Consider the following 12577-nt stretch of genomic DNA (forward strand, 5'->3'; position numbering starts at 1 on the left):
TCAGTTTCCTCCTCATAATATGGTGGTAACAAAGTAATTACTATATAGTGTTGTCAGGAAAGTCAAGAGATGATATGAGAGATATAAAATTCTTAGTCAAGTTTCTAGTGTATCACAAGCACTAAAAAGTATAGTCCATTATAATCATTTCTCAGTCTTGTGACATTTGGACTCTGTCATTTATGTTCTCATTGCTATGGAGTAAATAAGCCTGAGCCTATCTCTCATTTTTCACTTTATTTACTAACACACTCGGGTTTTCTTGCCTGTCTTATTCCTCCATCCTTCATCACTGAGAGATGGTAAACAGTCTGAGTGAACAAGGATTTCAGTTCAGTCCACAGCTCACCATTTCTTCTGTCACCCATCAGAGAGAGCTGTGGACATTGTAACCATCTGATCCACTTTCATGAGGATGTGTATCCTACCAAACCAACACTGAGATTTGCTCCTCTCTATATAACTCTCAAAAAGCAAAACATGCACTCCAGATCATTTGTTTTAAGAAGTCATAAGAAGTTCAACTGGATCTTACCAAACTGAATTTTTTATAATTGCTACGATTCAATGTATCCATGCTTTTCATTTATGTAAACATCAAGTTGGTCATCACCTATTTTCTCCTAGTTTTGAAGGAAGTTGTGAGATAGTGTTATGGAATTTTTCTAATGAATGTATTCCTTGGCAAGAATGTCTCTTATTCCATGTGTATTTATTTGATCTTTTCCTTTTCTCATTATCTACTTAGATTGACATATGAAAACCTAGGTAAGAAGACCAAGTGAATGAAAACAAATTATAATTAGAAGTGATCAGCCTACCACCACCCTCCATGCATCCTCCAAAATTGCAAAGACTAGCTACATCTTCAAGAAAATCTAACTTTTCCTCTTATGTAAAATATACCAAAATCACCTGCAAACTGGTACTATATACATGTTAGCTTGGTGATTAGTAATTTAACTATTAAAATAGTATAAATATGACAAATAAAAGATCACCTACTTGATCAGTTTGAGAAAATTACTAGACAGATTTTTCAGGTTTTTCATAAAGAAGCAAAGTTTCCATTTTCTTTGTCTTTATTTTCTTTTAAAATACTTCTGAAGTTAATTTCTTATAGTAGCTGTGTATAGCCCCAAGCATTAAATAATCAAATTCAAAAGTCAAGTGAGATTGAAATAGTATCTCCATAAAATATAATTAATAATTTAAGGGCAATATTTCAAGTTTCACCTTGAAGGTTATATGTTTTTCTCCCAAGGCAATGCATATTTTTAAAATCCTAAAGTAATCCCCATTCATGTAGCTAAGACATGACTTTATTGTTCTTACTATTAAATGGGGGAAAAAAGTTTTGAGCCATTAAAGACTGAATGTTCCCAATAAAAAATAAGGCAGGAAATTCAACGCTTATCAGCACAATTTGAGTTTTATAGGCAGTTGATTTAAATTATTCACTCTAAACAGTGACAGTCTTCCTTCCTTTGCTCTTACTTTCCTTCCTTTCACACACTCTATTTTTTATTATAACTGAGCTTCCCACAGGAAAGTGAAGCTCACAACTCAGAATTTAAATGCACATAAGCCCAGCTTTTACCCATTTATCTCTTGCAGAAGGCTAGGAGTGAGGTGTGTATGTTCAATTTTTTTCTCTAAGGATACACCCCAAATCACAGAAGTGTGAGATATGTTCTGTGAAATCATAACTAGTCTTACTCAGTGAATGTGCCCTTTCCAAAGTCATTGAAAGAAAAGTAAATGTCTCGAAGGATGAGCTAAAATAAATCCAGTTGTATTATCCAATGCTTCTTTGAAGTGAGGGAGGAGAACAGCAATACCAGCAAAGCAGCTAAAAGCCATGCGGGTAATAGGTTCTCTTGTAAAAATATTATTATAAATATAACCAGATAATGTTAGGGAAAAAAAAAGTTACCAGTTACTCCTTTAAAAAGACCTAATTATGTTTATTAAAATATCATTATATTTTTGTTATCTGTCATTTACCAAGTTTTTATTGTGCATAATGCAATACAGTAAGCACATAAGAGCATTACGTTAAGCCCCACAAACACTATCTGAAATAGATATCATTACACCCATTTTAAAGATCAGGAACTCAGCCTTAGAAACATTAAAACCATTGCCAAAGATCACTCAGAATGGAGACCCGTGCTCTTAACCACCATAGTAAGATGATCACATTTCTTCCTATGTTTCTATGTTCTAAGCAGCTACCATTTGTATGGAGCCAGGGGTTGGTTTGTTATTCAATAAATAATATTAACATGACCTATTCTTTCATTACGTCAAAACAAATGCTGTTCAAATTTACTTGGGAATTTTCACAACAAATTTTTGTTTGTTTCTTCTATTTTGTGTTTATTCCAATAAACATTTCATTTAGGCTCTTCTAGGGGGAAATTACTTGGTTTACTCAAAAATTCTTCAATGGTTTTTCCCTCATTTTCTTAAGTATTTATAACAGGTGCTCAGAAAATATAAAAGAGACCCAAATTGTCAACAACATCATAACAACAATAATTCACTAGGCTTATCCATCCTTCCCATCCCCTCCACCCAAGTTCTTTATATCTGTTCCCTATGCATGCAATACTCTTAACTAGTCCGCCTGATACTTCTTCCTCCTCTCTGGTTTGTCCTGAGTCCCTCCACCAAAATAATCTTCCTGAAACGTTACTTAACTTGATCACATACTATAGTTTTTGTTTGTTTGTTTGTTTGTTTGTTTTTTAAGTAGACTCCATCCCCAGCATGGAGCCCAACGAGGGGCTTGAACTCACGACCCTGAGATCAAGACCTGAGCTGAAATCAAGAATCAGATGCTTAACCAACTGAGACACCCAGGTACCCCGGTCACACACTGTAGTTAAATTGATATTTTATTACAAAATACCACATAGACAAAGGTAGATAACTTATATATTTAGCATTTAAAGAATAAAATGAAACCTAACCAAAAGATGTACCAAATGAGTTAAGAAACAGCACAGCCCTAGTACTTTAGAAGCCCTTATGTAGCCTTCCCCGATCATATTCTGTCGCTTCTGAAAGACGTGAACACTAGCCTGCATTTTGTATAATCATTCTATTGCTTCTCAATTGAGTTTTGTCACCTCATATGTGATTCTAAAAAAGGTGTTTTTAGTGTTGCCTCTTTTGAACTTTATTCAGATGCGTTCATACTGTCTTCTTTGGTGACCTATTCCTTTTATTCAACACCATGATTTTGAGATGCATCCCTATTTTCGCCTCTAGCCGTGGTTCATCCCTGTTCTCTGCTGTACAGTATTTCTTTGTAGGACTCCTTCAAAATAAATTTATCCATGTTATTGGTGACATACGTTTGAGATGATTCTCGTATTTTGCCATTATAAACATTCTGATATGATAATGCCTGCATAGGCCTCCAGTGTACATGTGCTGGAGTTACTCTGCGTCACATATACAGGAGTGGCTTGTTCAAGGACTCTTCAGTTTATAATTTCAAAACATATACGCCCTTGTGATTTCTCTTTTCTCTATATCAGGGGTCAGCAAACTACAGCCCATGAGCCAAATCAAACCAGCTACCTGTTTTGTAAATAAAGATTTATTGGAACATAGCCACCAGTTGGTTACTTATTGTCCATGTCAGCTTTCATGAATCAAGAGCAGAGCTGAGTTGTCACAAGAGACCTTATAAACCGCAAAGCCTAAGATATTTACTATCTGGCTCTTTAGAGAAAAGTTTGCCAACCCCTGTTCTATATCCTTGTAAATACTTGGAATTTTCTGACTTTTAGAATCCTTGCTAATTTGGTACATATGAAATGTTTCATTGTGGTTTAACATATAAATAAACTAAATTGAATTTTATTTAATTACTAATGATGTTTATCATCTTTTCATATGCTTATGAGCTTTTCCTGTTTCCTCTTATTTGAAATGTTTATTCATGCCTTTTGCCAATTTTTCTATTAGGTTTTGTTGGGTTTTCTTCCCAACTTTCTGAGCCAAAGGAATTCTTTACACATACTAGTTAGCAAACATTTCTCAGTGACATATATTGGAAATATTTTTTCCCAGTTCCTGGCTTATTTTTTACTCTTTTTATTTATGGTATCTTTTGCTAAACAAAATTATTTAATTTAAATGCCTATTAAATATCTTAAGAGATGCTTCCATACCCTGATAATCAGAATATAAAAATATCCTGTTATACTGTCTTCTCAAAGTATCTGTTTCAAATATTGCACTTCACATTTAAGTCTTTAACCCACCTAGAATTAATTTTTGTGTCTGGGAGGAGATAGGGCTCCAGTTTTATTTTTCCACAGGAATTATCACTTTTCCCAGAATCATGTATAACATTGTTCCTTCTTTTCCCACTGATTCACAGTGCCTGTTCTTCCAAAGGTCACACTCCAAATAGGAAAGGATCTTTCTAGATCCTTTATTTGGTCCATTGGTCTAACTGTCTTTCTTCTGTGACAATACACACTGTTATAACATCTGGTTGTGCAAGTAACATCACATTGCTCATCTCTGCTCTTCCATGTATATTTTAGAATTAGTTTATTCAAGTCCATGAGAAATCAAGTTGGAATTACTTTGAATTTTAGAAAAATTCAAAAGAATTCACTTCTTTGTAATATAGGACCTGAGAACATGGTATATATGTTCCTATTTAGATCTTATTTAATATCTTACATTAAAATATTACGATTTTCTCCATAAAAGGCATGCATATTTTGATAGGCTTTTTGTTGTCGGTAATGGTGGTTAGTTGTTGTTATCAATTTAGGGGATATTAGAAAGAACATATTTTTCCATTTTATTTTAATTACCTTTCCTGATTTTTATAGGTACACGGATATAGAATTGAGTTTTGTATTTTGATTTTTATACCAAATAAACTTGTAAAACTCCCTTATTGGCTTAACATTGGTTAGAACCAATGATATGGGCATCTTTGGCTTGTTCTGGGTTATTATAAAAATGCTTCTCACATTTCACATTGAGTATAACACTTGCTGTACACATCTGTGTATAACCCTTTTCAGGTTAAGGAAGCTCCATTTTATTCCTAGTTTGCTAAGATCTATGATCATGAATGAATGTTGAATTTTGTCAAACTTTTTTTACTATTTTCATTAATATAATTAAATACTTTTTCTCATTTAATCTGTTAATGTAGTAAATTACATTACTTTATTTTCTACTTTAAACCATCTTGTATTACTAGTATAAAAATCTAGCTCATTAATTTTGAGCTCACTTCTGTTGTATTTATGGCTATATAACCCACACCAAAAGTTACTTTCGTTTCTACACCAAATTTTTATTATATAGTATTTTTGTTACCAATTAGTTCTAAATACTTATAACTTCAATTATGATTTTTTAAAATCAATTAGTTCTTTGAAAATGTGTTTATAAGTGTTTTAATTGTTTTTTCTTCCTAGATTCATACTTATCAATTTCTAACTTCATTGGATTTAGGAAATATGAGCTCTATTATATCAATATTTATTTTCCAATTGTGGAGTGTAATGTTCCCAGAAACTTGTTAACTGTACTGCTCAATCTTCTATTGCTTTGCTGATATTTTTGTCTGCTTTGATGTATCGGTTATTGAGAGATGTATTATAAGCTCTCTAATACAATTTGAGACTATATATTAATTATTAGGTGCATATAAAAATAGAAGTGTGAGGGGTGCCTGACTGGCTCAGTCGGTAGAGAATGCAACTTTTGATCTCGGGGTCATAAGTTCGAGCCCCATGCTGGGTGTAGAGATTACTTTAAAAAAATAGAACTATTATATCTGAGAGGTGACCTGAAGCCTTCATATTTAGGAATGCTTCTTGACTTTAAGTTTACTTTTTCTGACATAAAATAACTACACCAATTTGTTTAGTTTACCACTAACTGGTAAACAAACTTTTTCTGTCCTTTGATGTAAATCTTCATTCAAATATTTTAAATATATATCCTATGAACTTAACATGGCCAATTTTTGTATTTGCTCTAAAATTCAATCTGAGATTTGTTTTTTAACTGGGAAGTTTAACTTATTTACATTGATTATGATATGATTACTACAATGTTTGGATTATCCTATAATTTCTTATGTGCTTTCTACTTTTTTCAACTATTTTTTAATCAAGGCAATGGGCATTATTGAAACTTTTAAAAACAAAGAGAAGGGGTGTCCAGGTGGCTCAGTCGGTTGGGTGTCTGCCTTCGGCTCAGGTCGTGATCTCAGGGTCCTGGGATGGGGCCCAGTGTCGGGCTCCCTGCTCAGTGAGGAGCCTGCTTTTCCCTCTCCCTGCCGCTCCCCCCCCCACTTGTACCTGCTCTCTCTCTCCGCTCTCTCTCTCAAATAAATAAAAAAATTTTTTTTTTTAATTTTTAAATTTTTTCCATAGGCAAGATGTACTCATCGCAGAAAATAAGAAAACACAGATAAGAAACAAGAATTTCAAAATTCAATTAAACTTTTCATATTCCTTACCTTCGTGTATACCTGTCCAAAATTTTATTATTTTTCATATGTTCACTTAGATTGGATATGATGATATCTATGCACATATGTAGTGTTAAAGTTTTTAAGGATGAAAATTACACTATGAAATAATATTTAAGATTTCCTTAACAATATAAGTTAGATAGGAGGAAAGAGATTAACATCATAAAATGCAAAATAAAAAGACTGCTGTAGTTTTCTGAGTATAAGATAAAAGCACGATTAAACGTACATTTGAGCACTCAGCACATACTTATCTTTGATAAATATGTCACTAAAGTAAAAGCCAAAAAGTCACACTACGTTTAAAAGCAAATCTTCATATCCTCACCACTATTAATGTAAGACAGTGTTTTAAGTCATAATTCAAGCAAAGTCATTGAACCTTGGCTCTTTAATGATACCATAAATCTCAGTTGTGTGAAATAGAAATCAGTTCACTTTTGCAACATCTTGACAAGTGATTGGAAGGTGAATTAGTTAATCTAAGGTCTGTTCATCTACATGTCGTCAAATTATGGCAATAGTTTCACTGAATTAACCAGTTGTTTAAATGTTGCATAAATATAGCCTTAGTTTTAAAATTAAGACCTGGCAGCATTTCTTTTGAGGGTTGCCAAGTCTGGAGCTATTAAAGGCTGTCCCATCCCAAGAACTTTCCACTTGTAGCTGTCAAAGATCTTTTTTCTTAATTAAGCCAAAATAGCTTGATGTCTGAGTTACTTCCTGATTGCAAATTAAGTGTCTTTGGAAACCACTCTACATCTCCCAGGCCTAGAGGCCAACCCACAGTGTTCTTAAGATTTATATGCATTCTAGTGGGGAAAGTAGGAGGGGATACCACAAGGAAAAAAATGCACTGGGCAGTGATGCAAGTGTTACTGAACAGGACTTAACCACAGAAGGATATGTGCCCATTGCAGGGTCTGTCCCTGTCAAAGGCAATTTCTATAAACTGTCAGGCCAGCCCTGTTTCCACACAGTGAGGAGCTTTGAGAAAGGCATTCAGTATACTTACCTTGCAGACTGTACCCTCTTAGTCCTGAACACCCACGCTGATCTGCACTCTGTTCAACAGCCTAGTTCTTCCAGTTCAGGGATCCATGCAGTTCTCTGAAAATGTCCACATACCACTTTTTTAGACCCGATGCTCAGCATCCTTTTTATTTTCCCACTTCAAGTTTCTTCCTTTCCCTTTTATTCATTTCAATACAGCCCTTTTCAGCATATAAAATGTGTTTGGTGCTAGGCACATGGCTAAGTTCAGGGGATATCATGTTAAATAATTTAGAAATAACTTATGCATTCTCAGAGCTCACACATACATAAGCTCAGAGCACAGATAGCAAAGGCATTTTCCACATTCACTTTAAGCCTTCAGCCTTCCTGGATAATCATCCTTCCCCACACAAACCCCAACCCAGGAGGCTTTATTTTTGCAATGACTTGAATAAACAGTCTTTCTGCAAAATGTGGCGAACCAGGACCCAGACAGACAGATGTCTTGGGCAAAGGCAGCAATCTGCTCAGGCACATCACATCAGATGCTGGGCGTACAGGTGAAGGACTCTGAACATAAGGAGTGACTTCACTTTCTCTATGCTAAATACAGCTGCTTTTATTCAGCTGCCGGGTGTTGTTTTTCTTTTCCCATTTTGGAAAACTCTCTCTCCTCAATGAAAATTCAATGGTGAATCATCGAGACCCCACAAGGAGAGAACTGTGCTCCATGGAGGACACCTGGGCAGAGGGCCACCACGGCAGCTGCCCACAGAATGGGTCTGCTGGGCACACAGCCATCCCCCCCAGGCCGGCTCTGACCCAGGTTACAGTAATGCTAACGATTTTCTTTAATCCAACCAAAATAAGAGTAGGCAATCTTAAAGCTTTTAAAGAAAAAAAAAAAATCTAGCTCTACCTTTGACCCAGGCTATTTTTCTTCAAATATTTAAAGTTCAAAGGCACCATGTGCTTATACTTTTATTTCAAACCAGAAAATCACCCTTATTGTACTTGATCACCCTCGTATTTTAATTTGCAGACTTGCTTAATAATAAAGCATGTACTGCACGTTAGCCTAATATATCATGTATATAATAATATCAGAACCTTTTTTTCACTTATTAAGTAGGAAATACATAAAATACTGACCTTGTGGGTAAATGTCTTTAGCATCCATTTTTAATCATTATTATTTTACTAAAGAGTTGCAAGAGTGAGGGTTTAACATGGCTCCTGGGAGAATTATACCAGTCTTTATGGAACACATTGCTCACAGCTGTGGTGAAATAGCCATCACCAAAAATCACAGCACTTTTTATTCCATGTCAATGACATCACTGGTATAATTTAAGTGTAATTCACATGTGGGAAGCAGTTGTCCACCAATGTGAAATTATCCTCAAACTGAATTCTAAGCAGGGGGTGGGGAGGACTATAACATAAAGCAATTTTATTATTTCATTTGCATTAATCATTAATGTTATTTCCCAAACATTGTGGATAATATTATCAGAAGCCATACTTGCCCTCCTATAATAGCAAAGGATATTTTTCAGATACTTCTGAAGGTATTAATAGGAAGACACCTTTCCATAAGACCACTATACTGCCTGGGAGTCTTCAGCTTTTCAATTATACACATTCTAAAGTGTCCATTCCATAAAGATAGACTTTCTGTTTAGAAATGTGACAGTGAGACGGTTAGTGCCTAAAATCTAAACTGGTGTCTGAGAATCTGATGAGAAATCTGAAACATGTAATTGGAAGAATACCAATAACAGGTAGATCATTATACAGAATATTTAGATCCTCATTGGCATAGAGAAAGAGAGAAACAAGTAACAAAGGCCCACTATTAAGTCTGTTGTCTTATCTCTTAATATTGCCTTGCTTCATGATAATTTGAAAGTCACCCTATATCCTTTCATTGGGCAAAATTAATTTTTAAATTATTTTATAGGATGAAATGAACCCCAAATTGCTTTTTATCTAACAATTGTAAATATCTACGCCCCCAACATGGGAGCAACCAATTATATAAACCAATTAATAACCAAAATGAAGAAACATACTGATAATAATACATTAATAGTAGGAGACCTCAACACTCCACTCATAGCAATGGACAGATCATCTAAGCAGAAGATCAATGAAGAAACAAGAGCTTTGAATGACACATTGGACCAGATGGACTTCGTAGATACATAGAAAATTCCATCCTAAAACAACAGAATACTCAATTCTTCCTGAGTGCATATGGAACTTTCTCCAGAACAGACCACATACTGAGTCACAAATCAGGTCTCAACCGATACCAACAGATTGAGATTATCCCCTGCATATTTTCAGACCATAATGATGCTTTTTACTTAATAAGAACTAGCTTCTCTTTGATTTTCTTTCATCCAAACAGGAGAAAACAAATCTGTTCTAATGGAAAAATATGATCAAGGAGACAGAGGAGAGGACCAGGTAAGGGCACTCATCTGCAAGGGGCACATTCTGCTTAAAGGGACTATTTGCAACTGGAAACACAAAGCTTCTAATAGTCATCCAATGAGACATTCAGCCCCATATACAAATCTCTGATTATGGGATTGCTCTGGAGATACAGACATTCATTGAAGTTTCACTGATTACTGTGCCATGCCAGACATTGTTCTAGGCATGGAGTTTTACTGGTAAAACAGGACCAAGTTCCCACTCTGCCAAGGGCCTTACCTTCTGGTGGAAGACATAAGGAGAAAGAAAGAAAAGGAAGGAAGGAAGGAAGGAAGGAAGGAAGAAAGAGAAAGAAAGAAAGAAAGAAAGAAAGAAAGAAAGAAAGAAAGAAAGAAAGAAAGAAAGAAAGGGAAAGAAAGAAAGAAAGAGAGGGAGGGAAAAGAAAAGAGAAAAGAAGAGAAGGGAAGGGAAAGAAATGAAAAGGAAAGGAAAAGAAAGGAAAGAAATAGAGAGGATGTAATTTCAGGTAGTGATAATACAAAGAAGTAAAATAAGGCAAGAACTAGAGCTTATCTAGAGGCAGGGAGGGAGGAGAGGGAGGTTATTTTGAAGCTGTGGAAGGGAAGTTTCTTTGGGAGGTGTATTTGAGCAGAGATCTTACCGAGGCGAGAATGAGCTAGGGGGTGATCAAGGAAGCACAGTCCAGGCCTGGCTGAATGAACAACAACTAAAACTAACCTCAGGTGAGAATAAACTTGGTATGTTCCAGAAACAAGAGGAAAGAGACCAAGCGTGGTGCTGCCAGAGGGAGAGTGACACAAATCAGAGCAGAGGGGTGGGAGATAAGGTCGGGGAAGGAAGCAACTCCTGTGGGGCCTTGCAGAGCACATCACGGTGAAAACTCTGGATTTAATATTAAGTGTGGGAGAATCTGCAGATAGATTTTGAGCAGAAGAGTAGAGGAGTCTGGCTCATGTTTAAAAAGATTCGGGCTGCTTTGTGGAGAACTGATAATAGGACTTCAAGAGTGGCATCAAGCTTAGATAAGAGGTTTGTCTATTAATCTAGGAGAAAGACGAAGATAGCTGGAATAGGGTTGTGGGAACAGAGGGGTGGAAACTGGTGAGAATCAGCATGTACTTCAAAAATAGAACTGACAGGACTTGCTAATGTGGGAGGTGAGTTGCAAATTGTGAGAGAAAGAGAAGAGTGGAAGGAAAGCCCCAGTGACCAGGTGAGAGGTGGTGCCACCAGGGGAGATGGGGATTCGAGACAGTTCCTGGGCTCAAAGACTCAAGGAACTCACATCATAGGGAAGAAACCAACACACACATACCTGACAAGTGTTGCAACAGAAATATACTCAGGAATTTCCTGATCTCTGGATTTTCTATAACTTTAAGTGCTTCTTCTTTTGCCTTTAGTATAAATAGGTCACTGAATAGTTGTGGCCTGTTGAGATATGCGGTATTTTAGTATTGGCTGATTGTATAATTGGTTTGTACAGTTACATATCATATAAATATCTATTGCTTGGCACCACAGAACATATCCTCCTTGTCCACGTAAATATATGGGAAACTACGCTTCTTTTTTGCCAAATTTCCATACTGGTCCTAGGCAACCATGAATACCCAAGATAGAATCATAGCATCCTTTTCTATACTCCATAAGATTCATCTATATTCCACAGAGCAGGGTAGGAAGAGAAAGGAGCTTCAGGCACTCATGGTAAGGGTTTCATCACCCATGGAAAGAAACTATGAGAAAGGCCACATGGTAATAGGAGAATTAATCCCCCACGATTCCAGAGTAGCAACTTGCCGATTCCCAAACACTGGAGGGTGTGTTAAAATGCAGATCCCCAGAAACCATCTATAGAATTTCCGATTCAGTACATTGAGAAAGGGGCCAAATAGTCTTTTTGTTTATTAAGCCTCCCCTGGGTCTGATGCTAAAGTTATACTGATCACCCTTGGAGAAACACTATCATCTGTAAGTACTCTTGTTTTATCCTGTGCCTTCTAAATAGTACAAGGATGAATCATATCCAGTATAAAGTTTTAGAACTAAGGATGACAAAAGATGAGAGATGTTTTAAAGATTCTCTGACCTAAACCTTTTATTTTTTAAATATCAGAGTTTTAAGAAACAGATTGCTCTTAATTTCAGATCTAGTCACACATAAAACACATCTTAAAGAAGTAACTATAGTTACCAAATATGGATTGCCTTAGGATATTTTAGTTATTTTTAATGGAGGCAAGCATGCTACATTTGAGTGATTTTATAAAAGCTGATTTAATTTTTTTTTTGCCTAGGGCAAAAATTTTAGAAAGAGTTTTTGTGACTGCAATCAGTATGTTCAAATTATGCATAATTTTGTTTCCAACATTCTTGTCTTGGATCACAAGAAGTCAAGTATAATTACTAACAAGATGGAGAATTCTACCCTCACCTTGAGACATTTAGCATGTACTCTCATTAAAACTATAGGAAAAAATCCAAAGTTACAAGAAAAAAATATAGTACATTTTATTGTTCCCTTTACAGGCATATCAATTTCAATGAATAATCACAAACTTCAGGAAAATGCTCATC

The sequence above is a fragment of the Mirounga angustirostris genome, unplaced genomic scaffold, assembly GCF_029215605.1.
Source record: "Mirounga angustirostris isolate CCGP_5_RB_7025 unplaced genomic scaffold, mMirAng1.0.hap1 SCAF_5, whole genome shotgun sequence".
NCBI lineage: Eukaryota > Metazoa > Chordata > Mammalia > Carnivora > Phocidae > Mirounga > Mirounga angustirostris.